Below are 19,769 nucleotides of genomic sequence, written 5' to 3' on the forward strand. Positions count from 1 at the left end.
TGCCAAGCCGAGCGGAGGCTTGGAGAATCCCGGCTGTAGTCTCCAAAATGGAGAATGTAGCCCAAGGAGTCCCAGAAATTAAATTGCTTGAGATTTGACATTTATTTTTCTTACCTTACTTGGTCTTTTTTCCCCCTCTCTTTCAATCCATTTTTTCTCCTCCTCTTTATTTCCCTTTCTGTACTTGAATTGGCACCAACTCACCCCCATTTCCTCTGTCATTCCTGCGCTTCTTTCTCTATCCTTAAATCTTATTGGTTAGGGAGATAGCTATTGGTCCCGTAGTTCACCAAGGTCCCAGGTGTTCTGTTGACCTTGCCAGGCTATCAGCTTGCACGTCCCAGAAATTTGTAGTGCTAAAGATTGAAGGTGACGGGTCAGAAAGAAATATCGAAACAGGGCATGGTGTGAGATGTCCCATTTCAGTGAATACTGGGCCAATTTATGCATATATTTAACACAATATAAAATAAATAGGTTTCTGATCACAGGAAAGACTATGCTACATTTAGGTTTTGGTTTAAATGTGTAAACTACTGCCTCCAATAATAAGAATCAACCTTTCATCTGCTCCACTAAAGAAACCTTATTGTTTCAGTATTTATTACAAATTATCATGCCACTCTTAACTCTGGTTAGAACACTCTGCAGCTGTAAGCACACAAGGGAATCCTCCAGATAACACTATAGACAGAGAAGGTCACCCTGTGAACATTATACACTTACAGTAATGTTTATTTTTCAATTTCATCAACATAATGTAACACTGCTACCATCGTAAAATGGAAAGTAAGTTCGACACGTCTGATGAGATAACATTTAATTACTTTTATTTTATTTGAGAGCACATTAAAACAAACAAATCCTCTTAGCCCTAACAAGGAGATATATGGGGATGTAATTCTCCCAGCAAAAATGCGCTCATTATCCAAGACAGCAGTGATCTATGAGTTAATGACAAACAGTCACTACTGATGCCTACCAGCACTTCATACTTCCAATTTCTGGTAATTAAGTCATGACATTCTTGTTAGGATCTCTAATTGCAGCTAGCTAATTAAACCAACTGACATTTTGTGCTGAATGAGGGCTGGGGGAAGTCGGAATAGTTGGAATTTTAAGCATTAGTTTTAATTATGACTTCCCTGAACAATCAGATGGTACCAGTCGAAGTCTTTGTCGAACATGCGCATAGTACAAAGAAAGCCTTTTAATAGGAACAACTTCGCAACGAGATGAACATTTCTTTTGTTCCACAGCTTCTATGAAGCAAATAGTGCCACATGGTAAGTTTATTAAAGAGAAAGCGACAAAGAATAGTCTGGCCCATGTTTGTCGCTTTATGTAAAATCACAAGAGGATGTAAATCATGCTGACATTATTCATTGATAAAATGTCCCAGTTAAATTGCCACCGTTGGTAAGCAAAACAATGTGCTATTATTGTATCATTTTGAAAAACATTTGAAAAAGTCATAATTATTAGCTTCTCTTGAAGGATAAAACACCTCTGGAAATTATTTTCATATAATAGAAATCTATTTACATAGAATATATTCATGTGTAACTTATTGCATTTGCCTGAACTAACAAAGCATTCAAAAGACAACATAAGCAGCAATAAAATGCCACATTTGACAAAAATTGGTATCCGTGAAATAATATTGGACCTTACTCGACACAGGTACACCAATCTGCCACCAGGTTAGCAGCATAAACAATGCCAGCCACTTCATAGATTATCTCTTTGAAACCAACCTTTTAAAAAACGTTTTATAATGGACCTTTAGTTTCACTTTTCTTGTTTGTGGTGCTATCTGCTGTAATTGACTAAAATTAGTACAATTACTGGAGAGGAGAGGTTTGTGCTTTGTGACATTATTTAATATTGAAAATATATTTATAATATAGGATTCATCATATTTGAAGGTACTTACCCTCAAGGTCACAGAGATAGTGGGCAGCACGGTAGCCTTGTGGATAGCACAATTGCTTCACAGCTCCAGGGTCCCAGGTTCGATTCCGGCTTGGGTCACTGTCTGAGCGGAGTCTGCACATCCTCCCAGTGAGTGCGTGTGTTTCCTCCGGGTGCTCCGGTTTCCTCCCCCAGTCCAAAGATGTGCAGGTTAGGTGGATTGGCCATAATAAATTGCCCTTAGTGTCCAAAATTGCCCTTAGTGTTGGGTGGGGTTACTGGGTTATGGGGATAGGGTGGAGGTGTTGACCTTGGGTAGGGTGCTCTTTCCAAGAGCCGGTGCAGACTCGATGGGCCGAATGGCCTCCTTCTGCACTGTAAATTCTATGAAATTCTATAGGGCGGCATGTGGCGCAGTGGATAGCACTGGGACTGCGGCGCTGAGGACCCGGATTCGAATCCCGGCCTTGGGTCACTGTGCGTGTGGAGTTTGCACATTCTCCCCATGCCTGCATGGGTTTCACCCCCACAACCCAGTGATGTGCAGGTTAGGTGGATTAGTCACACTAAATTGCCCCTTAAGTGGAGAAAATAAATAAATAAATAAATAAATAGTTGGGTACTCTAAATTTTTTTTTAAAAAGGTCACATAGATATCATTCTGTATATTATGGTGTTGAGTTCTGGGTGAGGTGCAGAACTTGGCTGAGCCACGATACCACAGTCCCCAGTAAAATTCCTACTCATTTGATCATAGCCAGAGCCTCTCCTTACAATTGTTTTTCTATTCTTAGCTCCTTCGCTCCTTCATCTACATGCTGCCCATTAGCACCACTATTCAAATGTATGGTATCAGTTTCATACAAATGCTGAAAAGACGCAGGTGTCCGACACCATTTGTAAAGTAATCTTTCTATTGTCTGTTGTGAGATTGCTCATCTCTCATGCATTCCAGTGTAAGCCACAATTATCCTCTAGTTAAACATTTGACACCCAAAAACATAATCTCTGGCCAGTCATAAATTCTATACCCTCATCACCAAATTTAACTTCTTCTTTCCGCCCATTGCCAATTAAACCAATATACAAAACTGCAGTACCTCACTTAGCCCTGATATGAGCATAAAACCTGTGATTGGAAGAGAGAAAGAATGGTGTGTACATATGGAGTTCCATTACCCAATTGAAACTGGTTTATTCTGGTTTGCTTGTTCCCGCACACAAGTAACCAAATGAAGGTGCTGTCACACTCCCTCCTGAATGAAATCTTCAAACTGCCATACAACTTATATACATTCCTTCTTTTTCATTTGTTTACAAATTTAACTACTGATTTCCCATCTGGGTCCAGAGTCTGATGAGACATTGTTGAGGCAAAGACTGATTTTTCCTTTCATCTTTAATTGAAGTTTCCCATGACATCAGACATGTCTGACTGACTCTGATTTAGATTGGAGCGAAGTTCAGGTAGAATTTATGTTGCAGTAACTATTGGTACATTTTCTTTAGCCCAACTATCCAATTCAGCCAACTCATTTGATTCTTCCCAATTCCTTCTTCATGAACCTCTGAAGGAAAAACATGATCTATACATATAAACCTAACCTATCTGCTTCCAAACATCTTGACCAAATATTTTTTCACATCTCTTCCCGGGAGCCACTTCAAACACTTACGGGAATGCGTTCTTTCACCTTAACCTTCTGGTTCAACTTCAGACTTCTTTCTCCCTCACTCTATCCCTATCGTGACTCTCCTTCTTCCTGGGTTGCTTCTCATCCACTAACTGTGCTAAATGTAACTTCCGCAATATATACGTATCCTAGGCGGTCTTCCAAAAAGCATTCTGCTCCAGTAGCGCGAGATGTGCCACAATAAATAAACAAAACATTCACCAATTTGTGATTCGATGACAACCGATGTCTCTTCCAGTTTACATCTAGCATTTACTTGACAAGAGCACGCCTAACAACTTGCACTATGCTCTTCGCTTCTCCATTTGAGGCAGGGTGAAACGGGAGAACTCACATGTATCTCATAGGATTCATTTTCATGAATTTTACAAACTCTTCTGAACGAAGCAGAGGTCCATCATTGGACAGAGTTTGCCCCGGAAACCCATAAGCAGCAAACAAACGACATAAAATATCTAGAGTTATGCGAGTTTTGTCTGATTCATTGGAAACATCTCAACCCATTTCAAATAGCTATCCATCACAAATATCTATTTTCCTTTAAATTCTGTTGAGGTACCTTGAGTAGTTATGCCAGTATCTGTCACTTTAGGCCCCGAAAAAGAGTCCTTGGAAACAGAATCTAAACTCGTCACTTTCTCTGGCCTCCATTCCAAAGTATAGCTCTCCAGATCTTCTAGCGGTATAACCTCTTGAGAAGTTTCTGCAAACTCACTTTGTGCAGCAAGCAACTGATCAGCAGGATGTCGCCAAACCCTTTCATCATCCATCTGTACAGTGTATGATTTTGGACCTGACTTTTCTAGAATCATAGCTGGTAACCATTTCTCATTGGTGGTCTAACTCCTAGCTAGCAGTCTCTCTCCCTGGTTGAATGCTTGTTTTTCTTTTAAACGAGATTTGCACCCTCATAACAATTTGTGCTTGATGTTGTCATCTGTTAACTCCACTTGATATTTCAGAGATTAAGAAATCAAACTGTGCCAGTAGTTTCCTCTTAAACAACAGCATTGCTGGTGAACTTTGCGTGGTAGCATGTTCCGGTAAGAATATTAGAAATGTGTTTACTCTTCTTGATAATGTTCCCAAATCCTTTGTTGCTTTGATAGAATGCTTTAATGATTGCACACAATGTTCAGCCAATCCATTCATTGCTGGATGATAGGAGTTCAAACTCCTTTGAAATAAACTGTGTACCATTATCACCAGCAATCTACTCCTGTGTTCCAAATCTTGTGAATATTTCATCTAGTTTCTCAATAGTTCCTCAGTTGTTGTTGACTTCATTATCATGACTTCTGGCCATTTCGAGTGCACATTCACAATCACTAAGAACATGTGCCCCTCCAGTGGACAGTATAATCAATGTGTATTCTCTGCCATGGCTGCATCAGCCATTCCCAGTGATGTAATTTGTAATGGTGGAGTGTTCCTTAGTTTTGCCCAAGATTAGCATTGCCCAACTTTCTCTTCAATTTGAACATCTAATCCCGGCCACCAAAAATAACTGCATGCCAATTCCTTCTGCCTTACCTCACCAGGATGTCCCTCACGCAATTGGTCAAGGACTCTACGACGGAAAGAATAATTACACAGATTCCCCATTGTAGAATTCCATTCTGTAACGTCAACTCAGGTCTTTGTGAGATGTAGGGCTTGAGGGTTGGAGTTTTCCTATGAATGTCTGACAGCATTCCTTTTTGGACCAAGTCCATCACCTTCCCCATCACTGAATTGGCTCTTGTATATCTTTGAACTTGATGAAATCACAGGTACACAATCCACGAGGGAAATACAAAATATTGACAAAATATTCTTCTGGGTCATGCTCGGCCTGTGATGGCAATCGTGATAAAGTATCAGCGTTTGCACGCTGCTCGGACTTTGATACCAGACACTGAAAGTGTGTGCCGACGATATCAATGACCATCTTTGCAATCTACAAGCTGTCAAAGAAGGCATACATTTATACGATCCAAAGATTGTAGTCGTGGGTCGGTGATCCGTCACAAGGGTAAAATGATGCCCATAAAGGTAATTGTGGAACCTTCTTACACTGAAGATGATGCTCAAAGCTTCTTTTTCTAGCTGAGCGTAATTCTTTTCTGCACTAGTAAGAGTGCGTGAAGCAAATGCTATCGGTCGTTCCTCTCCTGAAGGCATAGTGCACCAAACCCATTAGGGTGAGACATCGCAAGCTAATTGCAACCTCAGTTTGGGATCATAATGAATCAACAGCTGTGACTTCTCTAAAGCTTCTTTCACTTCATTGTCTGCATTTTCACATTCTCCTGACCAGTTCCATGCCTGTTTGACACATATGCAAAAAAGTGTGTAAATGCTTCAATTCTGTCAATAAATTCAGCAGAAATTTACATAATAATTGATTAATCCTAAAAACAACCTTGTGTCACATTTTGAGCCTATGTGTTTTGCTTTTTTGGTTTGCAAGGTAATATACCTGTATCCATAACTTGTACAAAACTATATTTTAAAATATTTATTTTTTTAAAAAGCATCGAGGGGGGTGGGCAGGGAGGATTGTACGCCGAGTCAGACAGTCACACATTGTAAATAGAGAAACCGAAGAAGAAGTACTGTACAATAAATGAAAATGAACGGCAATGTATGTCATTTTGAAAATGCCAATAAAAAGTTGTTTTTTAAAAAATTGCGTCACATTTTGAGGACTGGTGCTTCTAAGATTTCTGACATTTTCTTTGGTTCTTTGTGCAAGCTATCTTCGCCGATCATGTGATCAATGTAATTTATGGATGATTTGAAAAAGTCAGACTTTTTCTTCTTACCCCTACAGGTTCTGTAAACACTTCAGGGTTAGCTTCCAAAATCTCCAAGAGTTCCTGTTCATTTAAACCAGTGATGAATACATCATCTGAATGACATTGCACCCCATTCAACCCCTTAGAATTTGATCCATGGATCTTTGAAAAAGAGCAAGCACAGATGTTATTCCAAAAGGACATTTCTGCTACGAAACAGGCCTCTGTGCATCCCGATGGTGAGTAGAGGCTGTGATTTGGCAGCCACAACCATCTGCAGATATGCCTTTGAAAGATCACTTTTACGGAATTTCAGAGAGTACGACAAATAAATCTTCAATCAGCAACAGTGGCTGAGCCATCCCGTTTTAATACAGGAATGATTGGTGTCACCCAATTACTTGTAACAGCAGGTTTTTTCAGTGACGAGTTTAGATTCTGTTTCCAAGGACTCTTTTTTGGGGCCTAAAGCGACAGATACAGGACTCCTGTCCTTACTAATCTTTCTAGTTATTCTTCAGTTTTATGTCTAATGGTGTATGGTACGGTTCTAGCTTTGAGACATTTGGGTGTGCTGTTTGGATTGATTTTTAGGTGTCGCTTAACTCCAGTCAGAGAGCCTAGTGAATCCTCGAAAACCTTCTCATTCTTCTTCAGAAGTTGTTGCAAGTTGCTCTTTGAATCTATTAATTGATTGACTGCTTCCCAGTTAAGCCTAATCTTAGCCAACCATGCTCTGCCAAGTAAACCAGGAAAACTTCCATAGACAATGTGAAGAGGCAACTTCGCTGTCTAACTATTTGCTTCTACTTTCACCATAATTGAAGGAAATCAGCTATTACTGATAGGTGAAATGCCATTTTAGTGTAAATACTGAAGGAAATCATCTATTTCAGATAGGTAAAAGGCCATTTTAATGTAAATATTAAAGCCCAGTCCTTAATACCCATTTTAAAATAAGGATTTCAGTATTCATAACCTAAGGTCATGACAAAACACATAAATTAAACAGAGGTACAAAGCTTGACACATCCACAAACTAATTGAAGATAAAAACAACATTTTTACTGACAATATGAATGGACTATTGTTCTTCAAAGTAAATTTCATATAAAGAAATGAGCTGTACCAGTAACCAAGATCAAGGTCGAAATAAGCACCATAGCAATATGAAGCCACCATTGTTATAAAGTGAAAGTCAGCAGAAAACCAGCAAAAACCAGACCTGATTACAGCACAAAATCACATTCCATAGCACACACAAATATTCAAACATGAAACATTGAAAACTTATGTTGCACATTGAGGATTTACAGTTGACCATTGAATCAAATGTATTTGAAACTCACCCAATCCAATTAGGACGACATAGAGGTATGGACAGATGGCCTCAGACTGATAACATTTTCCTTAAACATGAGAGTTCAGACAGCCATTTTCTATCCAGGATCACTCCATACTTTGATCTAACTACTTGCTATCCTTATTTTCGTATTTTCACTTTTCCAATCTAACTCTTGAAGTTCACGCAAGCTGTTTTGCTTTAAGCAAGTAACCATTTCTGTATTATGTTGAAAGTTAAATTGTTTTATAAATTACTTCTCTTTAAGTCTTTTGCGAGCAAGACTTTATTGAGAATAGATTTACGTTTCTCTCAATTGTAATCAGTAGAGGCAGTAGAGGCAATAAAAGATTCCTTTTTGCATCCGAGAAGTGTAACTCAAATTTCTACTGAGTTCTATAGTGTTGTGAGACTTCACTTGAACTGCATGGCAGATCTATACAATAACGCACCCTTTTAATGATGGGACCTCTTCAGTTTATGCCCTTAGGATCACATTTTATTGTTTTAAAGGCAGATGCTTCAGCCTTTAATGATAAATTGCCTCAGGTATTAGCTATACTTCTGCGTCTGGATCCACTTCCATTTTAATTTCACGATCTTCAAGTTTTGGATACACCCAAAAACGTTGATTATCCTGCATTGACAAGACACCTAGCTTTAGCTCTTGCAATAGCCGGTTTCACTGTCCTTTGAGTGATCATAATGTACAAGAAGTTGTCCGAGCCCAACTTGCCTTGGCAACATGGCCCTTCCTGCCACAGTTCTTGCACATATTAAATTTAGTTCAGCATTTCACCACTAAGTGTCCAACCTGTGTTCAACCATGACAGGGCTGCACCTTTGTAGCCCTGTTCCTGGAAATATCCATTTTATGGATCTTCGCTCCAGCCCCTATCTGTGAAGCTTCTCTTGTTGCAAGCTCCACAGATGTGGCAGCTTCCACAGCAGCTTTTAGAGTTAAATCACTTGCAGTAGGCAGCTTTCTTGAACAGCCTTACTGGGTAATCCACAAACCCGCCTGACTCGAAGGGTATCAAGTGGTGCACCAAATTCACAATATTTCTGACTACGGCGGTGGAACCAAAACATTTCTGCAATCAATCACAGTTTAGGAAAGAAATGTCCCTCTAAGATTTTCATTAATTCACTGACAGACTTGTCTCCTGGTTTTGCTGTGTGAACAAGATTCTGTCGTAGCATAAACGTTGTACGGACAACTCAGCTGAGAGGTGTTGTGAACTTTATGTCCTCCAGTGTCTGATTATCTATTAAAAACAATTGGAATCTTTCTTCAGATGAATTCCATGCTTCATAATCCTCATCAAACGCATCCATGGCGCCCATTTTCCCCACTAGTTTGGATCCCGGCTCCTGGGTCTACACATCATGTTCCAACTGCGCTGGAAAGTATGGCACTAATAATGCCTTGAACAAGCAACTCGAAAATGTTTTCCTTTTATGCCGAGTATTTTGACTTTTCCACCGAGACGTGGCCCGTGGAGTCGGCAGATTTCGAAGTCCCCGTTCACTGCGGCCTGTTTAGTTTTGCCACGTGTGCGGGGTCCCCTGCAGCCCAGACCCCCACTCACTTTAACACATCGAGTCTTCCCCGACTGCCTGGCTTCTTACTCACAGTTGCTGTTCAAAAACCATTGTTAAACCTTCACATCGGCGGCAGTGCTTCGCTCAATATCTGTTGGAGAGAGTCCCATCGAGGGAATCTTCAATTGCTCACCATGTCGTCCCACGATTAGTCAACGAAAACCTTCTTTCTGGGGATTTTCCGACCTCAATCCTCGTCACGAGTTGTCCCTCCTTTTATATTTCATTGTTGTCGTGGACAGAAAAGGTGTGGAGGAGCCCCACACTCTGGATTTTAGTAAAACACGAGGAGAGGTTTATTAAGGATGGTGCTCATAAAATCAAGATGATGATCTGCCCAAACACTCTGCCGACGTTATTACACATCACGTGAGGCAGAAACAGCAAGAATGAATTCTCAGATACATAACACCCAGCAAGACCACAGACTTGACAAGCCATTATAAAAATGTGTGCACGTGCCCCTGCTGGAGAAGGAGAGTGATGCTCGGAAAGTCGCCAAACAAAATCTCCTTTGGTGAGGAAAGTACCTCGCCCAGAGTCAAACCAAAGGGAGGATGGTAGGGCAGGATGTCTGGCTATCCAAATCCACCTTTTCAAAATTGGAAGGAGGCCTGAGGGATTCCCCAATAGCCCCAGAGCAGGTGAGGAAACTACCCAGGGAGCCTAGCTGTGGCTACAGGGAACTGCCACTTTCCCTGTTAACAATAGCAGTAAAACAAAGTTAACAAAACGTAATAGAATGCGAGATGTCCAGCAACAGGTAGAAATCTGGCTAGAAGGCAGTCCAGTATTCACAAGGCCCCAATGCGATGCATCTCTCCCAGTAACGGGTTTAGAAGGCAGTTTAGATAAGAATCAGGTGTGATTAGCTTGTGAGTAGAAACAGTTTACATGGACAATTGGGATGATCAATGAGTTATACATAGGTTAATGTCCAGCATCAAGTAAGTTCATGAGGATATACAGCCAAATACACAGACGGCATAATCAAAGTGGAACAAAGGTATAATTGGCCAGACCCTCAGAAGCACGGGAGGCAAGTTAACATACAGGAAGCAGAAAAGCCAGTTTTCCAGCAAACAGCCTGAAAGTCAAGGCAGTGGAGAAAACCATTATAAAGGCAGTTTAAATATCTTTACCGAGCCAGGGAAAATTGCTTGACAACATTGATTATCACCCCTGTATTATGTGGGAACCATAAGTAGGTTTCAACTTATAAGTTTGTTTACTTTTGATGTTGTTTGGGGAAATGTGGTACTCTTAAGTGGTTCAAGGATCGTAAATATATTTTGGAATAAGGGGTACCATCTATATAAAGTGTCTATGTGTAGAAATTCATATAGCTTAATTGTTGTGGAGTAGGGTAGTCCTGTTTGTGTGTACTAGTCTCCTCTTTACTTCAATAAATATTCTTTAATAATTGTTCCACAATGATGAAACTGCTTATTTTCACTGGGGTTTCACTTGCCTCCTCACACCAAAACAAAACTATACACCCCAAGGAACCGGTATTCCAAAGTGGGATATCCTCACAGATAACATCAGCGTGCCTAGTGACATACATAATTTTGCTTCATATATCAAATTAACTACCATAACTAACAAGAATGACATGGCTCATCATCTATAGTTTAGAAGGATTTTTGAAGTGTATGCTAGAATTAAAACTATTTCTGGTGCATCTGGCAAAATTAACTCCCTGTACAAAACTAATGCATTCTCAGACAATCAAGGTAAATTACTGGAAAGTATGCCATTATCACTTGTGGCCTTTTGGACGGTTTCAAATCTTCAGTTTGCTGTACTGTTTTTTCCCCCTCATTTAATATTTATGTCGCCTTCTTTTCTCACACCTGGCTGTTGATGGGAATGTCAATTTCAATTTGAAAAATGAACATTGCGATTGCTGCAGAAAGCGCTGTATGTAATCAGTATTTTTTGAGAACTCCTCAAAGAGTTGGAGGATGAGGAATTCCGGAGGAATACACCAAGCCTTGCCAAAGTTGCTTTCAAGTCTCGGAGGAGAATTGCCTTCACTACTTTGAAGCAGGGAGGCAGGCCTTGGAGCATTGCAGTCTTCTGCAGTCCCACCTGCAAACTTTGGCTGGAACAGGAATAAGAGGGTTATCATGACCATGAACTTCAATGCAACTTCAAACTGCCTCGATTGACCATTGTCAAAATTGCCCATCCAAACTGCGCGCGTATTAATTTCTAGTTTTACCAGGGTTAATGACCACCACTTTCCACACAGAAAACCACCAGCAGCAGGCGAGCATTTTATTTTGGGGGGGGAAAAAAGTGGCTAAATTCAAAGAATGCAGGATTTCTTCAACAAAATTCTCATGGTTACACAAGTTCCTTTCAGCAATTTAATGAACGGAAACAAGTTTTGTTCAGTTCATTTATGCACGCAGAAAGGGTAATGGAACAAATGTAAACTGGAGGGTAATTGGAGAAACAGATTTCTGCCTTGGAATGAGACTGCTGGACGCACGATGAACAGCGCTAAGAGGAAATCTGAACGTGCACTTACATACCCAGTGAATGAGTCAACACATAATATGGGGTTAGTCTGACACTTGCACACTTACATCTAGTACAGTCATCTGCAGGGCAGAAGTAGTGCAAATATTTAATCATTTGACACAAACCAGACAAAGACTCCATGCCCCAGAAGAACATGTCGCAGAATAGCACAGGCAGTATTGTCAAAGTGCCCTCTGCATACAATGATGAAAAATATTCCATTTATTTAAAAACAAAAAAACATGCTCATAAATAAGAATGCACGGAGAGGAAGTGGTAACGCTCACTCATGTGACGTAGGAATCAGCTTTGTAGGTCGTCTGCCTACTGCCATCTGTCACGATTAAAACATTGCCGTTACCCCCAAGAGTCTAGCGGGAGCAAAAATGAGACAACAATAACAAGTGAGGTTAATGTCCTTCCATCAGAACTTACGTCCACTTGGTTTCTTTCTCCACCAATACTGCCGGACCTGCTGAGTGTTTCCAGCATTTGCTTCAGATTTCCACCATCCACAGTATTTTGCTTTTGGTTTGCTATGGCAAGCGGACACAAAATGAGTGTAAACAACCATTTGACTAAATTCAATCATATATTTTGTCTGCACATTTCTATTTCTGCGTTTTGATTTGTTCATTCATTTCAATGGGACGAGGAACCAGTGAGAGTCCGTGGGTACTTAATGTCCCTCATTGTGTGCATGCTGTGTATTTCTAACAGACGTTGGTTGGCAACTTCAAAGAAGTAGCAGGCAGATTAACCCCTCCAAATTCAAACTCTTACAGTAGCCATGAAGCTAGCTGAAATGTCCACACTTAAATCGATTTACACAAAACCATACATCGAAAATAGCAGCAGGAATTGGCCATTTGGCCCTTTGAGTCTGCTCCACCATTCATTATGATTGTGGCGGATCATCAAGTTCAATACATTGATCCCGCCTTCCCCCATATCCCTTGATCCCTTTAGCCCCAAGAGCTATATCTAATTCCTTCTTCAAATTACACATTTTGGCCTCAACTTTCTTTTGTAGTGAATTCCAGATATACCACTCTCTAGGTGAAGAAATTTCTTCTCACCTTAGTCCTATAAGGTTTATGCCTTATCCCCAAACACCTAGGGCGGAATTCTCCCCTACCCTGCGGGGCGAGGGGTCCCAGCGGAATGGAGTGGCGTGAACCATTCCGGCGTCGGGCCGCCCTAAAGGTGGGGAATCCTCCGAACCTTCAGGGGCTAGGCCCACCCCGGAGTGGTTGGCGTCCCGCCGGCCGGTGGGAGGGGGCTTGGTGCCACGCCAACCGGCGCCACAGGGCCTCTGCAGGCCGGCGCGAGTCGGCGCATGCGTGAGAGTGCCAGCGTGTGCTGGCGTCATCCCCGCACATGCGCAGAGGGATTTGCTTCCGCACCGGGAATGGCGAAAAACCACAGCCTCTGGTGCGGAACAATAGAGTGCCCCCATGGCACAGGCCTGCCCACAGATTGGTGGGCCCTGACCGTGGGCCAGACCACCGTGGGGGCACCTCCCGGGGCCAGATACCCCTGCGACCCCTCAAGAACCCCGGAGCCCGCCTGCGCCACCAGGTCCCGCCGGTAAGGGACCTACTCTGATTTACGCCAGCGGGACTGGCAAAGAACGGGCGGGACTTCGGCCCATCGCGGGGCGGAGAATTCGGTCACCCCAGGGCCCATTGAGTCGCGCCGGACCCCGTCATTCTCCGAGGCCGGCGGCGCGACTCACGCCAGGGCAATTTTTGTGGGGCGGGAGAATTAGGAGGACGGCGGGGGCGGGATTCACGCCAACCCCCGGCGATTCTCCCACCCGGCGGGGGGGTTGGAGAATCCCGCCCCTAGTTCTGGACTCTCCCACCGTTTCGAACATTCTTTCTACCCCGTCTAATCCTGTTAGAATTGTTTAAGTTTCTCTGAGGTCCTCTCTCACTCTTCTAAGCTCCAATGAATATAATCCCAACCGACTTAAATTCTCCTCATATGACAGTCTCGCCATCCCAGGAATCAGCCTGGTAAACCTTTGCTGCACTCCCTCTATAGCAAGAACATCCTTCCTCAGATAAGGACACCAGAATTGCACACAATATTCCAGATGTGGCCTTACCAATGCCCTGCACGATTGCAGTAAAAACACCCCTATTCCTATACTCAAATCCTCTCGCTATGAAGGGCAACATAACATTTGCCTTCTTTACCGCCTGCTGTATCTGCGCGCTAACTTTCAGAGACTGATGCACAACGACATCAAGGTCTAAATGAGTATTCACCTCTCAATTTACACCCATTCAAGTAATAATCTGACTTTCTATTTTTGGTACCAAATGCAATAACCTCACATTTATCCACATTATACTGCATCTGCCATGCATATGCCCACTCACTCAGGCTGTCCAAATCCCGCTGAATCATCTCTGCATCCTCCTCACAGCTCACCCTCCCACCCAACTTTGTATCGCCTGCAAATTTGGAGATCGTACACTTAGTTTCCTCATCCAAATCATTAATATGTCATTCCTAGCACCGATCCCTATGGCACCCCACAGCATGTATATACTGGATTCTAACGCACATGCACACTTTTGCCACTAAAGCCACTGAATTTCTGAATGTTAGCACTGTATATATGATAGGATGTAATAGGAGTTTATTGATTAAGCAATGTAAGGCGTCAATATGCATTAAAAATAGGCTTCCAAGTCAAAGCAGTGCAAATGCATATCACTGATTTTGTACTTGCTTTGGAAACTTGCAGGATACTGCGAGGCCTGGATAGAGTGGACATGGCGAGGATGTTTCCACTTGTAGGAAAAGCTAGAACCAGAGGACACCATCTCAGACTAAAGGGATGATCCTTTAAAACTGAGATGAGTGGGCAGCACGGTGGCGCCGTGCTAAGCACTGCAGCGTCACGGCGCCGAGGTCCCAGGTTCGATCCCGGCTCTGGGTCACTGTCCGTGTGGAGTTTGCACATTCTCCGTGTGTTTGCGTGGGTTTTGCCCCCACAACCCAAAGATGTGCAGGGTAGGTGGATTGACCATGCTAAATTGCCCCTTCATTGGAAAAAATGAAGTGGGTACTGTAAATTTTTTATTATTTTTTTAAACGGAGATGGAGGAGGAATTTCTTTCGCGAGAGGGTATTGAATCTGTGGAACTCTTTACCGCAGAAGGCTCTGGAGGCCAAATCATTGAGTGTCTTTAAGACAGAGATAGATAGGTTCTTGATTAATAAGGGGATTAGGGGTTATGGGGAGAAGGCAGGAGAGTGTGGATGAGAAAATATCAGCCATGATTGAATGGCGGAGCAGACTCGATGGGCCGAGTGGCCTAATTCTGCTCTTATGTATTGTGGTCTTATGGTTTGATGCATCCTATAGATAATGAAACCATTCGAGATACATACTGACCTCAGGTTCCCACAATTGCATGTCAGAGCAAGCAAATAATTCCTTTATGATACCTAGCTGAAAAAAAGCTGCCACTTAACGTGCACCGACTAATGTTCCACATTGATGTAAACATGCTGAACACATTAGCCTGTTCAAAGCCTTTATTTTAAAGTCATTTGTTACACCGCCATTAAAAATATCAATAGGCAGTGGATTACTTAATGCGGGAAGCAGAACTCTCATTCACTCACAACACCTTCCCCCCCCACGATGGGTCGTTCTTCCAAAGGTTGAGCTCCACAAGCACAATGCAAATAAAATCATGGCTACTCATCCATCAATATTAATCTCACACACAACAAATATCTCATCCATTCATCTTGCCGACACAAATTAGCAATTGAAGAATTTTAACAAATGAGCCTCTGAATGTAAACTTATTAAGTTATATGTTCTTACTGCTCACTGTGCAGTGTTCTCTACAGATCTGCTCCCTTCCGTGCATGTTTTCTTGTTTCATGTTATTGATGAAAGTGAACTCGTCACATTTCTAATGTTAATTGGAGGAAAGTACTTTGAATCAATGTAGGAACTAAACTGTGGAATGAATCCATTCTATTACAAGCCAAACAATTGCTGTACAACCTCAAATAAATATCTTAACGCTTAATATTGACCATGTTGCTTGTATACAAATATAAAGAAACAGCAGGGCAGCACGGTAGCACAGTGGTTAGCACAGTTGCTTCACAGCTCCAGGGTCCCAGGTTCAATTCCCGGCTTGGGTCACTGTCTGTGCGGAGTCTGCACGTTCTCCCCGTGTTTGCGTGGGTTTCCTTCGGGGGCTCCGGTTTCCTCCCACAGTCCAAAGATGTGCAGGTTAGGTGGATTGGCCATGCTAAATTGCCCTTAGTGTCCAAAAAATGGTTTGGTGGGGTTACGGGGATAGGATGGAGTTGTGGGGATAGGATTGTGGTGTGGGCTTGGGTCGGGTGCTCTTCCCAAGGGCTGGTGCAGAGTCAATGGGCCGAATGGCCTCCTTCTGGACAGTAGATTCTATGAGCTGCACAATTTGTCTGAATATTCCACGGGTTCACCATCACCATGGAATTTTGATCACCTGGCGATCAACTGAAAAAAACTATGCCACACAATAACATTTTTAAAGAGAGAACAAACTTTACGGTGTATATATATATATATTTTAAAAATGAATTAAATAAAGTACTAATAACTTAACACTATAGTTTGTCAAGACAAAAATATAAAACCCAGTTCCCATTTTACTTCCGAATTTCACTGAAGAGTTTGCTTATACATTGAGATCTTGAAGTTACATTCACTTCTCCTCTGGAATTTAAACTAAGTAGGCCCCAGATCTCCAGAATTCTTTCCAAATTCTGTTGCATTCCAGCTATTCCCCAGGGTGCAAGATTTCAAGGCGATCCCTCCATTATGTTTTGGCTAAGTAACTCTAATTATTCTTCAAAACAACAAGACTGTGGGCTTATCAGCTCAAGCTTGGGCCTCAATGCAGTTGTGTTTAATGATTTAAAAATCAGCAACATCCCAGTTCCAAATGGTCTCCGCATCCTTGTACATCTCTTGGTCTCATAGCTCTTTTCAGCTCCGGGTAATCTCCATTCTTCTGTCTTATTCTTAGCTGAACTTCTTGTTTTCATTTTGAGGGTTACTGTGGCTTTCTTCTTCTAGCTCCAAGTGAGGCAGATCTTTTAAGTCTCTTTCCCAAATGAGCACACGTGGTGAACAATATAGTATTTTCTCTGCTTACGGTGCAGGTCCTCTTTTGCTCCCTCGACTCTGAACTGCAACTGTCTCTGGCTATTTCCAAAACGGGACTGCTGATTGCCTTCTTCTGCAAGCAAACATACACATGAATTAAAACAGAAGGTACGTCCCCAACCCCATCCCCATGGCAATGTGACAAAGATGCGATTTTCTAAATATAAATGCAAATTACTTATTTTACCTTTGAAACAACCCTTTTGATTCTGTAACTCACGACTAATTCATACCTTGAAATCAGTTAACTCTCTGGTTCGACGAAGGAAATGCCTTATCTACAATTGCACTTACTACAGCGTTGTTTAACAGTTTCTCACTCCAATGTTTCCATTTGTCTTACACTTAGCTTGTGAAACTAAAAGTTATCTCCAGATAATTATAATACATGATTAATTGTTAAAGAGAGCACTAATCAAACATCTGTGCCAATGTAAGACAGTCAAAATAGAACCACAGCAATGAAATAAAGGAAAATCCCAGATATGGCGGAACAATTATTTATGAAACATTTTTTCCTCCAAGATGCTCTCCATTTTATGCACAAAAAATATTGCTTTGTCTATTTTCAGGATTAAAAATGCACCACTGCTCTGGTGCATTGTATCAAAGATGGAGTGGCAACTTAAATTGGTCTGTAAGCAGAGTCAAAGTATGTGATCCAGTTCGGTCCAATCCATTTATCAAAGTCTACTTGAAAGAACATGGGATTGCAAACCTTCTAATCCAGTTAGTAGTGTGTGTTACATTATTGGCTCATTCCAGTTACGTTAGTGATAGAGGCAGTTTATAATTGACCTCTGTAAAAACAAGTTGAGAGCCACTCACACTAGATTGCCAAGCAATAGGCTTGCTACATTTCCCAGATTGTTGCACGATTTCTCAGGGATAGCAGAGCAGACCCGAGGCTAGCCTGATGAGGAGCGAACACAAAGCCTTTTCCTTCCAGCTTTAACTGTCATAAAGGTCTACCTTGGGTGGTATGATACAGCCTCAAAGCACTGGAGAAGTACCACCCGCAGTACCTTCGCAATATCCTCCAAAGCCAGTGGCAAGAAAGGCAGTCCAACAGTCATGTCCAATCCCCAGCCAGCTTGACCAGCATCGAGGTGCTAATCACTCAAACCCAGCTCCACTGGCAGGGACATTTAGTTCATATGCCTGACACCAGCCTCCCAAAGTAACTACATTACTTGGAACAAAAACAGAAAATACTGGACAATCACAGCAGATCTGACAGCATCTGTGGAGAGAAAAGGGAGCCAATGTTTCGCGCCTGGATGACTCTTGGCAAATAATTATTACTTGTCGCTCTCCCAGGAGGATGGCAGAAACACTTTTGCAAAGCAACCCTGAAGGGGTTGAACATACCCATCAACTCGTGTGTGATGCTGCCTTGTGACCAACCAAAATGGAAAAGTCTCATTAGAGAAGGCAGCGAATGTTAGGAACATGCAGAAGCGAAGTCAAGATGTTGGCGAGAGCACACAGCGCTTTATCTACCCAAGACTTCAAGCACAGAGCTTGAAGATACACCATTAATTCCAAAAACAGTATAATTCATTACTGCACTTTGAACTTGCATTTGTGAAGAAAAAATGTTTGTAAGTTTATCAACAAAGTAACTATTTTTATCCCCCCACTAAAAATCTCATTATTGTTCAAAAGGATTTGCACTACGGAGGATCTCATTGCCTTTTATTTAAGAATATCCATATCTGTAGTTTATAGGAAAAAATTGTTGTCTGGTCTCAATTACCAATTTTGGCTTCATTTTCTTCTTCTATTTTGCCTATATTCTAAAGAGCATAATCTTTAAAAAAGGAAAAACAAAATTCATCACCAAGTACAATGCTGCAAAGATTTGTGGTAGGCCCCTATGATTGAGAAAACTTTAGAAAACAGAAAAGGGTGACCAAAATAAATAAAGCGGGAGAAATTGAAGTACGAGAGAAATCTAGCAAGAAAAATAAAAAACATAGACCAAAAAGTATCTGCAAATATATAAAAAGGATAAGAATAGCTAAAGTAAGCATTGGTCTTTTAGAGGGGGAGACTGGTGCGATTCCCATAGATAGATTACGTTTAATGCATTACCAGTTTTAAGACATTTACTGTAACAACAGATTAAAAACACCACTGGCTAATATCTTGGAAGGCAAATTACACTTCAAACCACATAGAAGTTAGGAGCAGGAGGAGGCCATTCGGCTCTTCAAGCCTGCTCCATCATTCATTATTTGGCTAATCATCCAACTCAATAGCCTCTTCGCCCCCAAGTGCTATATTTAACTGCTTCTTAAAAACATACTATGTTTTGGCCTCAACTACTTCCTGTGGTAATGAATTCCACAGGCTCCCCACTCTCTGGATGAAGAAATTTCTCGTCTGTCCTAAATGGTCTACCCCGTATCCCCAGGCGGTGGCCCCTGGCACTGGAGACCCCCACCATTGGGAACATCCTTCTTACATCTACCCTGTCTAGTCTTGCTCCCCCTTGTCAACTTTACTAATTACATCCTCAAAGAATTCCAGTACATTTGTCAAGCATGGTTTCTCCTTCATAAATCTATGCTGACTCTGTCCTATCCTGCACTGTTTTCTAAGCGCTGTACTATAAATCTTTGATAAAATGGATTTGAGAATTTTCCCACTACTGATGTCAGGCTTCCTGGTCTTTAATTCCCTGTTTTCTCTCTACC

The sequence above is a fragment of the Scyliorhinus torazame genome, chromosome 15 (assembly GCF_047496885.1).
Source record: "Scyliorhinus torazame isolate Kashiwa2021f chromosome 15, sScyTor2.1, whole genome shotgun sequence".
Taxonomy (NCBI): Eukaryota; Metazoa; Chordata; class Chondrichthyes; order Carcharhiniformes; family Scyliorhinidae; genus Scyliorhinus; species Scyliorhinus torazame.